The sequence below is a fragment of the Lissotriton vulgaris genome, chromosome 4_1, assembly GCF_964263255.1.
Source record: "Lissotriton vulgaris chromosome 4_1, aLisVul1.2, whole genome shotgun sequence".
Classification (NCBI taxonomy): domain Eukaryota; kingdom Metazoa; phylum Chordata; class Amphibia; order Caudata; family Salamandridae; genus Lissotriton; species Lissotriton vulgaris.
The window spans coordinates 521,035,225-521,047,403 of NC_141691.1; the positions used below are offsets into that span (position 1 = coordinate 521,035,225).

The 12,179-nt window shown below is 52.0% G+C and overlaps 17 non-coding genes across 17 annotated transcripts; 11 read left to right on the forward strand and 6 right to left on the reverse strand.

The window, feature by feature from the left end:
* Positions 1-576: 576 nt before the first annotated feature.
* Positions 577-659, reverse strand: TRNAL-UAA (transfer RNA leucine (anticodon UAA)). Its single transcript has one exon. It is a non-coding gene; the product is annotated as a tRNA-Leu (tRNA).
* Positions 660-902: 243 nt separating this feature from the next.
* TRNAE-UUC (transfer RNA glutamic acid (anticodon UUC)) lies at positions 903-974 on the forward strand. The gene has a single exon. It is a non-coding gene; the product is annotated as a tRNA-Glu (tRNA).
* Positions 975-1,592: 618 nt separating this feature from the next.
* TRNAE-CUC (transfer RNA glutamic acid (anticodon CUC)) lies at positions 1,593-1,664 on the forward strand. The gene has a single exon. It is a non-coding gene; the product is annotated as a tRNA-Glu (tRNA).
* Positions 1,665-2,746: 1,082 nt separating this feature from the next.
* On the reverse strand, positions 2,747-2,829 carry TRNAL-UAA (transfer RNA leucine (anticodon UAA)). Its single transcript has one exon. It is a non-coding gene; the product is annotated as a tRNA-Leu (tRNA).
* A 243-nt stretch (positions 2,830-3,072) lies between these two features.
* Positions 3,073-3,144, forward strand: TRNAE-UUC (transfer RNA glutamic acid (anticodon UUC)). The gene has a single exon. It is a non-coding gene; the product is annotated as a tRNA-Glu (tRNA).
* Positions 3,145-3,762: 618 nt separating this feature from the next.
* On the forward strand, positions 3,763-3,834 carry TRNAE-CUC (transfer RNA glutamic acid (anticodon CUC)). The gene has a single exon. It is a non-coding gene; the product is annotated as a tRNA-Glu (tRNA).
* Positions 3,835-4,916: 1,082 nt separating this feature from the next.
* On the reverse strand, positions 4,917-4,999 carry TRNAL-UAA (transfer RNA leucine (anticodon UAA)). The gene has a single exon. It is a non-coding gene; the product is annotated as a tRNA-Leu (tRNA).
* Positions 5,000-5,242: 243 nt separating this feature from the next.
* TRNAE-UUC (transfer RNA glutamic acid (anticodon UUC)) lies at positions 5,243-5,314 on the forward strand. Its single transcript has one exon. It is a non-coding gene; the product is annotated as a tRNA-Glu (tRNA).
* A 618-nt stretch (positions 5,315-5,932) lies between these two features.
* Positions 5,933-6,004, forward strand: TRNAE-CUC (transfer RNA glutamic acid (anticodon CUC)). Its single transcript has one exon. It is a non-coding gene; the product is annotated as a tRNA-Glu (tRNA).
* A 1,082-nt stretch (positions 6,005-7,086) lies between these two features.
* On the reverse strand, positions 7,087-7,169 carry TRNAL-UAA (transfer RNA leucine (anticodon UAA)). Its single transcript has one exon. It is a non-coding gene; the product is annotated as a tRNA-Leu (tRNA).
* Positions 7,170-7,412: 243 nt separating this feature from the next.
* On the forward strand, positions 7,413-7,484 carry TRNAE-UUC (transfer RNA glutamic acid (anticodon UUC)). The gene has a single exon. It is a non-coding gene; the product is annotated as a tRNA-Glu (tRNA).
* A 618-nt stretch (positions 7,485-8,102) lies between these two features.
* TRNAE-CUC (transfer RNA glutamic acid (anticodon CUC)) lies at positions 8,103-8,174 on the forward strand. The gene has a single exon. It is a non-coding gene; the product is annotated as a tRNA-Glu (tRNA).
* A 1,082-nt stretch (positions 8,175-9,256) lies between these two features.
* On the reverse strand, positions 9,257-9,339 carry TRNAL-UAA (transfer RNA leucine (anticodon UAA)). Its single transcript has one exon. It is a non-coding gene; the product is annotated as a tRNA-Leu (tRNA).
* A 243-nt stretch (positions 9,340-9,582) lies between these two features.
* TRNAE-UUC (transfer RNA glutamic acid (anticodon UUC)) lies at positions 9,583-9,654 on the forward strand. The gene has a single exon. It is a non-coding gene; the product is annotated as a tRNA-Glu (tRNA).
* A 618-nt stretch (positions 9,655-10,272) lies between these two features.
* Positions 10,273-10,344, forward strand: TRNAE-CUC (transfer RNA glutamic acid (anticodon CUC)). Its single transcript has one exon. It is a non-coding gene; the product is annotated as a tRNA-Glu (tRNA).
* A 1,082-nt stretch (positions 10,345-11,426) lies between these two features.
* On the reverse strand, positions 11,427-11,509 carry TRNAL-UAA (transfer RNA leucine (anticodon UAA)). Its single transcript has one exon. It is a non-coding gene; the product is annotated as a tRNA-Leu (tRNA).
* A 242-nt stretch (positions 11,510-11,751) lies between these two features.
* On the forward strand, positions 11,752-11,823 carry TRNAE-UUC (transfer RNA glutamic acid (anticodon UUC)). Its single transcript has one exon. It is a non-coding gene; the product is annotated as a tRNA-Glu (tRNA).
* The last annotated feature ends 356 nt before the right edge of the window (positions 11,824-12,179 follow it).

The following is a 12,179-nucleotide window of genomic DNA, read 5'->3' on the forward strand; positions in this document are numbered from 1 at the left end:
GTGCTCCCCTCAGGACACACAGGCCTTCCATTCGAGCATGGAGGGTGAGGGACATGGGTCACCCTCATATACAGGTGTGTGGGCATGGGCAGGATAGGTTGTGGGGGACCCGTCAGGGCATTGCCCGTTCGGAAGGCGAGAGGAGGCGGGGCAGGAAACTCTGCTCAATTTCTTTCCCAGAGGCCTGTGGAGAACCCTTTGCACGTTTGAGCCAGCCGGGCCTGCATCAGCAGATCCTGCTCCACTGGGAAGGGAGAGCCTGTAGGCGTAAATCAAAAAAAGGGGAGAAATCTGCAAATTCTAGTGGCAGACCCATGTTGCCCAGGAAGCAATCAGTTTCTCCTGCTCCCTATAGTGGAAAAAGACATAGGAGGTGTATTTCTCTAGGTAGGGGCTCTGTGTAGATGGCACTTCATTGCTCTGGGAAGCATCCATGCTGGTAGAAGAGTAGCAGCAGACTCCACACCTGAGGCTTGAATGGGGACCGTTGGGGAGGGGCAGTGGGAGGCCGAGGAGGGCGGAGGAAAATGCTTTTCAAAAGCATCTGCACGTTCCTACAAACCTGCTGAAAACCCATACCAGGAATGGGGCTCGAACCCATGCGGACAAGCGTCCATTGGATCTTAAGTCCAATGCCTTAACCACTCGGCCACCCTGGTGAGACCCAAGGATTTACTTTCTTCAACTACCTTTTTATGCTTGCTGCTGTAGCACCAGCTGTCCAGCAAGAGGTGATTGCAGAGTTAAAAGGCTTTTGCAGGAGGTTAAAAGTAATTGCTTATAACAAACACACTGTGTGACACCTAACTTTCTCCCACTCGGACTTTACCGTTAATTTTTATATTGGAGTTAGCTTAGTCACAATAAGGGGGTGAGCAAGGCAGGCACACTAGAGCATCTACTCCCTGGTGGTCTAGTGGCTAGGATTCGGCGCTTTCACCGCTGCGGCCCGGGTTCGATTCCCGGTCAGGGAAGATCCCTCTAAAGCATAGATTGCTTAATTTGTCTGTGTATCTTTTTTAAAAGAAGGTCTTTAAAAAGGCACCCCTCCCAATAGATGAAAGCGGAGGAAAGGGGCTTGTTCTCCTGTGCCCCAGGTTGCTTTGCCCCCATTGACCTAAGCCACCTTTGTGCGCACGCAGTCCCCCACCCAGTCAGGTGCTCTATGTTGGCGTGAAGTGCAGTACCAGCTCAACAGAAAGGTAAATTGCTGGAAAACCCTGCTGTGATGCATACATCTACTTTGGAGCACTCTTCTCCTTTCCACTCTTGAATCGCTTAAGCGCAATGTATTCTTCCAGCAAGCTGAATAACGAGATAGGTGAGAGAAGGTGTACCAGCTGTCTGTGCGCCATCAGCAGCCACTAGGTGCCCCTCTTGTGTTTTCCCGGGGATCCTGATTGTGCAGGAATTCATCGGTTCAGTAGCAAGGGGGAGAGGATGGCCTGTGCCTGGAAGTGACAGGCAGTCTGGTGGCATCATGAGGATTAAGTTCCGATTCATATTTGCTGTAGAATAAAATATGTTTTCAGCCCCCATGAGCTTTGTCACTCGGAGAGCAGTGTATGAACTTTTGCTGCACGGCTCTGGGCTCCCTGGTGGTCTAGTGGTTAGGATTCAGCGCTCTCACCGCCGCGGCCCGGGTTCGATTCCCGGTCAGGGAAAAGTCCCTCTTCTGGCCTTGAAAGCTTTTCCTTCCCGTAGGTCAGGGCTTCTCAAAATGAAGTTGCTTTTCTGACTCACAATTTGCCTAGCATGACGCAGTATCGCTCAAAATATGATTTTCGCAAGGTTCCTTTAGAGCTGCTTCCCATGGTGGGAGGCAAGGCTCTTGAGCAAGTGAGATCCTGTATTCCGAGGCGCGCTTCCTTTTGTAGGCTTCTGACCCCATGGCCTGTGGCAGATAGTCCTCCTTTGACTGGGCCGCAGGCTTTGTCTCCAAATGGCGTCCTGGACCCACTGCAACCCACCTGTTTGCTAAAACGGAAGTCTGCCTCTGGGTAAGAAAAAGCTGAGCTGCACGTACGGAAAGCGGCAGAGGCCAGAGGCGGGGAGGGTGTGGCAAGGGCTGCCTGATTTGCATAGTGACCTGTTGCATCTTGGGAATGTACAGGCTTTGGAGCTTAACAGGTACTGCAGGTGTCTGCCTGGCCTGAGAGATGCCTGTCTGGTGCTCCCCTCAGGACACACAGGCCTTCCATTCGAGCATGGAGGGTGAGGGACATGGGTCACCCTCATATACAGGGGTGTGGGCATGGGCAGGATAGGTTGTGGGGGACCCGTCAGGGCATTGCCCGTTCGGAAGGCGAGAGGAGGCGGGGCAGGAAACTCTGCTCAATTTCTTTCCCAGAGGCCTGTGGAGAACCCTTTGCACGTTTGAGCCAGCCGGGCCTGCATCAGCAGATCCTGCTCCACTGGGAAGGGAGAGCCTGTAGGCGTAAATCAAAAAAAGGGGAGAAATCTGCAAATTCTAGCGGCAGACCCATGTTGCCCAGGAAGCAATCAGTTTCTCCTGCTCCCTATAGTGGAAAAAGACATAGGAGGTGTATTTCTCTAGGCAGGGGCTCTGTGTAGATGGCAGTTCATTGCTCTGGGAAGCATCCATGCTGGTAGAAGAGTAGCAGCAGACTCCACACCTGAGGCTTGAATGGGGACCGTTGGGGAGGGGCAGTGGGAGGCCGAGGAGGGCGGAGGAAAATGCTTTTCAAAAGCATCTGCACGTTCCTACAAACCTGCTGAAAACCCATACCAGGAATGGGGCTCGAACCCATGCGGACAAACGTCCATTGGATCTTAAGTCCAACGCCTTAACCACTCGGCCACCCTGGTGAAACCCAAGGATTTACTTTCTTCAACTACCTTTTTATGCTTGCTGCTGTAGCACCAGCTGTCCAGCAAGAGGTGATTGCAGAGTTAAAAGGCTTTTGCAGGAGGTTAAAAGTAATTGCTTATAACAAACACACTGTGTGACACCTAACTTTCTCCCACTCGGACTTTACCGTTAATTTTTATATTGGAGTTAGCTTAGTCACAATAAGGGGGTGAGCAAGGCAGGCACACTAGAGCATCTACTCCCTGGTGGTCTAGTGGCTAGGATTCGGCACTTTCACCGCCGCGGCCCGGGTTCGATTCCCGGTCAGGGAAGATCCCTCTAAAGCATAGATTGCTTAATTTGTCTGTGTATCTTTTTTAAAAGAAGGTCTTTAAAAAGGCACCCCTCCCAATAGATGAAAGCGGAGGAATGGGGCTTGTTCTCCTGTGCCCCAGGTTGCTTTGCCCCCATTGACCTAAGCCACCTTTGTGCGCACGCAGTCCCCCACCCAGTCAGGTGCTCTATGTTGGCGTGAAGTGCAGTACCAGCTCAACAGAAAGGTAAATTGCTGGAAAACCCTGCTGTGATGCATACATCTACTTTGGAGCACTCTTCTCCTTTCCACTCTTGAATCGCTTAAGCGCAATGTATTCTTCCAGCAAGCTGAATAACGAGATAGGTGAGAGAAGGTGTACCAGCTGTCTGTGCGCCATCATCAGCCACTAGGTGCCCCTCTTGTGTTTTCCCGGGGATCCTGATTGTGCAGGAATTCATCGGTTCAGTAGCAAGGGGGAGAGGATGGCCTGTGCCTGGAAGTGACAGGCAGTCTGGTGGCATCATGAGGATTAAGTTCCGATTCATATTTGCTGTAGAATAAAATATGTTTTCAGCCCCCATGAGCTTTGTCACTCGGAGAGCAGTGTATGAACTTTTGCTGCACGGCTCTGGGCTCCCTGGTGGTCTAGTGGTTAGGATTCGGCGCTCTCACCGCCGCGGCCCGGGTTCGATTCCCAGTCAGGGAAAAGTCCCTCTTCTGACCTTGAAAGCTTTTCCTTCCCGTAGGTCAGGGCGTCTCAAAATGAAGTTGCTTTTCTGACTCACAATTTGCCTAGCATGACGCAGTATCGCTCAAAATATGATTTTCGCAAGGTTCCTTTAGAGCTGCTTCCCATGGTGGGAGGCAAGGCTCTAGAGCAAGTGAGATCCTGTATTCCGAGGCGCGCTTCCTTTTGTAGGCTTCTGACCCCATGGCCTGTGGCAGGTAGTCCTCCTTTGACTGGGCCGCAGGCTTTGTCTCCAAATGGCGTCCTGGACCCACTGCAACCCACCTGTTTGCTAAAACGGAAGTCTGCCTCTGGGTAAGAAAAAGCTGAGCTGCACGTACGGAAAGCGGCAGAGGCCAGAGGCGGGGAGGGTGTGGCAAGGGCTGCCTGATTTGCATAGTGACCTGTTGCATCTTGGGAATGTACAGGCTTTGGAGCTTAACAGGTACTGCAGGTGTCTGCCTGGCCTGAGAGATGCCTGTCTGGTGCTCCCCTCAGGACACACAGGCCTTCCATTCGAGCATGGAGGGTGAGGGACATGGGTCACCCTCATATACAGGGGTGTGGGCATGGGCAGGATAGGTTGTGGGGGACCCGTCAGGGCATTGCCCGTTCGGAAGGCGAGAGGAGGCGGGGCAGGAAACTCTGCTCAATTTCTTTCCCAGAGGCCTGTGGAGAACCCTTTGCACGTTTGAGCCAGCCGGGCCTGCATCAGAAGATCCTGCTCCACTGGGAAGGGAGAGCCTGTAGGCGTAAATCAAAAAAAGGGGAGAAATCTGCAAATTCTAGCGGCAGACCCATGTTGCCCAGGAAGCAATCAGTTTCTCCTGCTCCCTATAGTGGAAAAAGACATAGGAGGTGTATTTCTCTAGGCAGGGGCTCTGTGTAGATGGCACTTCATTGCTCTGGGAAGCATCCATGCTGGTAGAAGAGTAGCAGCAGACTCCACACCTGAGGCTTGAATGGGGACCGTTGGGGAGGGGCAGTGGGAGGCCGAGGAGGGCGGAGGAAAATGCTTTTCAAAAGCATCTGCACGTTCCTACAAACCTGCTGAAAACCCATACCAGGAATGGGGCTCGAACCCATGCGGACAAACGTCCATTGGATCTTAAGTCCAACGCCTTAACCACTCAGCCACCCTGGTGAGACCCAAGGATTTACTTTCTTCAACTCCCTTTTTATGCTTGCTGCTGTAGCACCGGCTGTCCAGCAAGAGGTGATTGCAGAGTTAAAAGGCTTTTGCAGGAGGTTAAAAGTAATTGCTTATAACAAACACACTGTGTGACACCTAACTTTCTCCCACTCGGACTTTACCGTTAATTTTTATATTGGAGTTAGCTTAGTCACAATAAGGGGGTGAACAAGGCAGGCACACTAGAGCATCTCCTCCCTGGTGGTCTAGTGGCTAGGATTCGGCGCTTTCACCGCCGCGGCCCGGGTTCGATTCCCGGTCAGGGAAGATCCCTCTAAAGCATAGATTGCTTAATTTGTCTGTGTGTCTTTTTTAAAAGAACGTCTTTAAAAAGGCACCCCTCCCAATAGATGAAAGCGGAGGAATAGGGCTTGTTCTCCTGTGCCCCAGGTTGCTTTGCCCCCATTGACCTAAGCCACCTTTGTGCGCACGCAGTCCCCCACCCAGTCAGGTGCTCTATGTTGGCGTGAAGTGCAGTACCAGCTCAACAGAAAGGTAAATTGCTGGAAAACCCTGCTGTGATGCATACATCTACTTTGGAGCACTCTTCTCCTTTGCACTCTTGAATCGCTTAAGCGCAATGTATTCTTCCAGCAAGCTGAATAACGAGATAGGTGAGAGAAGGTGTACCAGCTGTCTGTACGCCATCAGCAGCCACTAGGTGTCCCTCTTGTGTTTTCCCGGGGATCCTGATTGTGCAGGAATTCATCGGTTCAGTAGCAAGGGGGAGAGGATGGCCTGTGCCTGGAAGTGACAGGCAGTCTGGTGGCATCATGAGGATTAAGTTCCGATTCATATTTGCTGTAGAATAAAATATGTTTTCAGCCCCCATGAGCTTTGTCACTCGGAGAGCAGTGTATGAACTTTTGCTGCACGGCTCTGGGCTCCCTGGTGGTCTAGTGGTTAGGATTCGGCGCTCTCACCGCCGCGGCCCGGGTTCGATTCCCGGTCAGGGAAAAGTCCCTCTTCTGGCCTTGAAAGCTTTTCCTTCCCGTAGGTCAGGGCTTCTCAAAATGAAGTTGCTTTTCTGACTCACAATTTGCCTAGCATGACGCAGTATCGCTCAAAATATGATTTTCGCAAGGTTCCTTTAGAGCTGCTTCCCATGGTGGGAGGCAAGGCTCTTGAGCAAGTGAGATCCTGTATTCCGAGGCGCGCTTCCTTTTGTAGGCTTCTGACCCCATGGCCTGTGGCAGGTAGTCCTCCTTTGACTGGGCCGCAGGCTTTGTCTCCAAATGGCGTCCTGGACCCACTGCAACCCACCTGTTTGCTAAAACGGAAGTCTGCCTCTGGGTAAGAAAAAGCTGAGCTGCACGTACGGAAAGCGGCAGAGGCCAGAGGCGGGGAGGGTGTGGCAAGGGCTGCCTGATTTGCATAGTGACCTGTTGCATCTTGGGAATGTACAGGCTTTGGAGCTTAACAGGTACTGCAGGTGTCTGCCTGGCCTGAGAGATGCCTGTCTGGTGCTCCCCTCAGGACACACAGGCCTTCCATTCGAGCATGGAGGGTGAGGGACATGGGTCACCCTCATATACAGGGGTGTGGGCATGGGCAGGATAGGTTGTGGGGGACCCGTCAGGGCATTGCCCGTTCGGAAGGCGAGAGGAGGCGGGGCAGGAAACTCTGCTCAATTTCTTTCCCAGAGGCCTGTGGAGAACCCTTTGCACGTTTGAGCCAGCCGGGCCTGCATCAGCAGATCCTGCTCCACTGGGAAGGGAGAGCCTGTAGGCGTAAATCAAAAAAAGGGGAGAAATCTGCAAATTCTAGCGGCAGACCCATGTTGCCCAGGAAGCAATCAGTTTCTCCTGCTCCCTATAGTGGAAAAAGACATAGGAGGTGTATTTCTCTAGGCAGGGGCTCTGTGTAGATGGCAGTTCATTGCTCTGGGAAGCATCCATGCTGGTAGAAGAGTAGCAGCAGACTCCACACCTGAGGCTTGAATGGGGACCGTTGGGGAGGGGCAGTGGGAGGCCGAGGAGGGCGGAGGAAAATGCTTTTCAAAAGCATCTGCACGTTCCTACAAACCTGCTGAAAACCCATACCAGGAATGGGGCTCGAACCCATGCAGACAAACGTCCATTGGATCTTAAGTCCAACGCCTTAACCACTCGGCCACCCTGGTGAAACCCAAGGATTTACTTTCTTCAACTACCTTTTTATGCTTGCTGCTGTAGCACTAGCTGTCCAGCAAGAGGTGATTGCAGAGTTAAAAGGCTTTTGCAGGAGGTTAAAAGTAATTGCTTATAACAAACACACTGTGTGACACCTAACTTTCTCCCACTCGGACTTTACCGTTAATTTTTATATTGGAGTTAGCTTAGTCACAATAAGGGGGTGAGCAAGGCAGGCACACTAGAGCATCTACTCCCTGGTGGTCTAGTGGCTAGGATTCGGCACTTTCACCGCCGCGGCCCGGGTTCGATTCCCGGTCAGGGAAGATCCCTCTAAAGCATAGATTGCTTAATTTGTCTGTGTATCTTTTTTAAAAGAAGGTCTTTAAAAAGGCACCCCTCCCAATAGATGAAAGCGGAGGAATGGGGCTTGTTCTCCTGTGCCCCAGGTTGCTTTGCCCCCATTGACCTAAGCCACCTTTGTGCGCACGCAGTCCCCCACCCAGTCAGGTGCTCTATGTTGGCGTGAAGTGCAGTACCAGCTCAACAGAAAGGTAAATTGCTGGAAAACCCTGCTGTGATGCATACATCTACTTTGGAGCACTCTTCTCCTTTGCACTCTTGAATCGCTTAAGCGCAATGTATTCTTCCAGCAAGCTGAATAACGAGATAGGTGAGAGAAGGTGTACCAGCTGTCTGTGCGCCATCAGCAGCCACTAGGTGTCCCTCTTGTGTTTTCCCGGGGATCCTGATTGTGCAGGAATTCATCGGTTCAGTAGCAAGGGGGAGAGGATGGCCTGTGCCTGGAAGTGACAGGCAGTCTGGTGGCATCATGAGGATTAAGTTCCGATTCATATTTGCTGTAGAATAAAATATGTTTTCAGCCCCCATGAGCTTTGTCACTCGGAGAGCAGTGTATGAACTTTTGCTGCACGGCTCTGGGCTCCCTGGTGGTCTAGTGGTTAGGATTCGGCGCTCTCACCGCCGCGGCCCGGGTTCGATTCCCAGTCAGGGAAAAGTCCCTCTTCTGACCTTGAAAGCTTTTCCTTCCCGTAGGTCAGGGCGTCTCAAAATGAAGTTGCTTTTCTGACTCACAATTTGCCTAGCATGACGCAGTATCGCTCAAAATATGATTTTCGCAAGGTTCCTTTAGAGCTGCTTCCCATGGTGGGAGGCAAGGCTCTAGAGCAAGTGAGATCCTGTATTCCGAGGCGCGCTTCCTTTTGTAGGCTTCTGACCCCATGGCCTGTGGCAGGTAGTCCTCCTTTGACTGGGCCGCAGGCTTTGTCTCCAAATGGCGTCCTGGACCCACTGCAACCCACCTGTTTGCTAAAACGGAAGTCTGCCTCTGGGTAAGAAAAAGCTGAGCTGCACGTACGGAAAGCGGCAGAGGCCAGAGGCGGGGAGGGTGTGGCAAGGGCTGCCTGATTTGCATAGTGACCTGTTGCATCTTGGGAATGTACAGGCTTTGGAGCTTAACAGGTACTGCAGGTGTCTGCCTGGCCTGAGAGATGCCTGTCTGGTGCTCCCCTCAGGACACACAGGCCTTCCATTCGAGCATGGAGGGTGAGGGACATGGGTCACCCTCATATACAGGGGTGTGGGCATGGGCAGGATAGGTTGTGGGGGACCCGTCAGGGCATTGCCCGTTCGGAAGGCGAGAGGAGGCGGGGCAGGAAACTCTGCTCAATTTCTTTCCCAGAGGCCTGTGGAGAACCCTTTGCACGTTTGAGCCAGCCGGGCCTGCATCAGAAGATCCTGCTCCACTGGGAAGGGAGAGCCTGTAGGCGTAAATCAAAAAAAGGGGAGAAATCTGCAAATTCTAGCGGCAGACCCATGTTGCCCAGGAAGCAATCAGTTTCTCCTGCTCCCTATAGTGGAAAAAGACATAGGAGGTGTATTTCTCTAGGCAGGGGCTCTGTGTAGATGGCACTTCATTGCTCTGGGAAGCATCCATGCTGGTAGAAGAGTAGCAGCAGACTCCACACCTGAGGCTTGAATGGGGACCGTTGGGGAGGGGCAGTGGGAGGCCGAGGAGGGCGGAGGAAAATGCTTTTCAAAAGCATCTGCACGTTCCTACAAACCTGCTGAAAACCCATACCAGGAATGGGGCTCGAACCCATGCGGACAAACGTCCATTGGATCTTAAGTCCAACGCCTTAACCACTCAGCCACCCTGGTGAGACCCAAGGATTTACTTTCTTCAACTCCCTTTTTATGCTTGCTGCTGTAGCACCGGCTGTCCAGCAAGAGGTGATTGCAGAGTTAAAAGGCTTTTGCAGGAGGTTAAAAGTAATTGCTTATAACAAACACACTGTGTGACACCTAACTTTCTCCCACTCGGACTTTACCGTTAATTTTTATATTGGAGTTAGCTTAGTCACAATAAGGGGGTGAACAAGGCAGGCACACTAGAGCATCTCCTCCCTGGTGGTCTAGTGGCTAGGATTCGGCGCTTTCACCGCCGCGGCCCGGGTTCGATTCCCGGTCAGGGAAGATCCCTCTAAAGCATAGATTGCTTAATTTGTCTGTGTATCTTTTTTAAAAGAACGTCTTTAAAAAGGCACCCCTCCCAATAGATGAAAGCGGAGGAATAGGGCTTGTTCTCCTGTGCCCCAGGTTGCTTTGCCCCCATTGACCTAAGCTACCTTTGTGCGCACGCAGGCCCCCACCCAGTCAGGTGCTCTATGTTGGCGTGAAGTGCAGTACCAGCTCAACAGAAAGGTAAATTGCTGGAAAACCCTGCTGTGATGCATACATCTACTTTGGAGCACTCTTCTCCTTTGCACTCTTGAATCGCTTAAGCGCAATGTATTCTTCCAGCAAGCTGAATAACGAGATAGGTGAGAGAAGGTGTACCAGCTGTCTGTGCGCCATCAGCAGCCACTAGGTGTCCCTCTTGTGTTTTCCCGGGGATCCTGATTGTGCAGGAATTCATCGGTTCAGTAGCAAGGGGGAGAGGATGGCCTGTGCCTGGAAGTGACAGGCAGTCTGGTGGCATCATGAGGATTAAGTTCCGATTCATATTTGCTGTAGAATAAAATATGTTTTCAGCACCCATGAGCTTTGTCACTCGGAGAGCAGTGTATGAACTTTTGCTGCATGGCTCTGGGCTCCCTGGTGGTCTAGTGGTTAGGATTCGGCGCTCTCACCACCGCGGCCCGGGTTCGATTCCCGGTCAGGGAAAAGTCCCTCTTCTGACCTTGAAAGCTTTTCCTTCCCGTAGGTCAGGGCTTCTCAAAATGAAGTTGCTTTTCTGACTCACAATGTGCCTAGCATGACGCAGTATCGCTCAAAATATGATTTTCGCAAGGTTCCTTTAGAGCTGCTTCCCACGGTGGGAGGCAAGGCTCTTGAGCAAGTGAGATCCTGTATTCCGAGGCGCGCTTCCTTTTGTAGGCTTCTGACCCCATGGCGTGTGGCAGGTAGTCCTCCTTTGACTGGGCCGCAGGCTTTGTCTCCAAATGGCGTCCTGGACCCACTGCAACCCACCTGTTTGCTAAAACGGAAGTCTGCCTCTGGGTAAGAAAAAGCTGAGCTGCACGTACGGAAAGCGGCAGAGGCCAGAGGCAGGGAGGGTGTGGCAAGGGCTGCCTGATTTGCATAGTGACCTGTTGCATCTTGGGAATGTACAGGCTTTGGAGCTTAACAGGTACTGCAGGTGTCTGCCTGGCCTGAGAGATGCCTGTCTGGTGCTCCCCTCAGGACACACAGGCCTTCCATTCGAGCATGGAGGGTGAGGGACATGGGTCACCCTCATATACAGGGGTGTGGGCATGGGCAGGATAGGTTGTGGGGGACCCGTCAGGGCATTGCCCGTTCGGAAGGCGAGAGGAGGCGGGGCAGGAAACTCTGCTCAATTTCTTTCCCAGAGGCCTGTGGAGAACCCTTTGCACGTTTGAGCCAGCCGGGCCTGCATCAGCAGATCCTGCTCCACTGGGAAGGGAGAGCCTGTAGGCGTAAATCAAAAAAAGGGGAGAAATCTGCAAATTCTAGCGGCAGACCCATGTTGCCCAGGAAGCAATCAGTTTCTCCTACTCCCTATAGTGGAAAAAGACATAGGAGGTGTATTTCTCTAGGCAGGGGCTCTGTGTAGATGGCACTTCATTGCTCTGGGAAGCATCCATGCTGGTAGAAGAGTAGCAGCAGACTCCACACCTGAGGCTTGAATGGGGACCGTTGGGGAGGGGCAGTGGGAGGCCGAGGAGGGCGGAGGAAAATGCTTTTCAAAAGCATCTGCACGTTCCTACAAACCTGCTGAAAACCCATACCAGGAATGGGGCTCGAACCCATGCGGACAAACGTCCATTGGATCTTAAGTCCAACGCCTTAACCACTCGGCCACCCTGGTGAGACCCAAGGATTTACTTTCTTCAACTACCTTTTTATGCTTGCTGCTGTAGCACCAGCTGTCCAGCAAGAGGTGATTGCAGAGTTAAAAGGCTTTTGCAGGAGGTTAAAAGTAATTGCTTATAACAAACACACTGTGTGACACCTAACTTTCTCCCACTCGGACTTTACCGTTAATTTTATATTGGAGTTAGCTTAGTCACAATAAGGGGGTGAGCAAGGCAGGCACACTAGAGCATCTACTCCCTGGTGGTCTAGTGGCTAGGATTCGGCGCTTTCACCGCCGCGGCCCGGGTTCGATTCCCGGTCAGGGAAGATCCCTCTAAAGCATAGATTGCTTAATTTGTCTGTGTATCTTTTTTAAAAGAAGGTCTTTAAAAAGGCACCCCTCCCAATAGATGAAAGCGGAGGAATGGGGCTTGTTCTCCTGTGCCCCAGGTTGCTTTGCCCCCATTGACCTAAGCCACCTTTGTGCGCACGCAGTCCCCCACCCAGTCAGGTGCTCTATGTTGGCGTGAAGTGCAGTACCAGCTCAACAGAAAGGTAAATTGCTGGAAAACCCTGCTGTGATGCATACATCTACTTTGGAGCACTCTTCTCCTTTGCACTCTTGAATCGCTTAAGCACAATGTATTCTTCCAGCAAGCTGAATAACGAGATAGGTGAGAGAA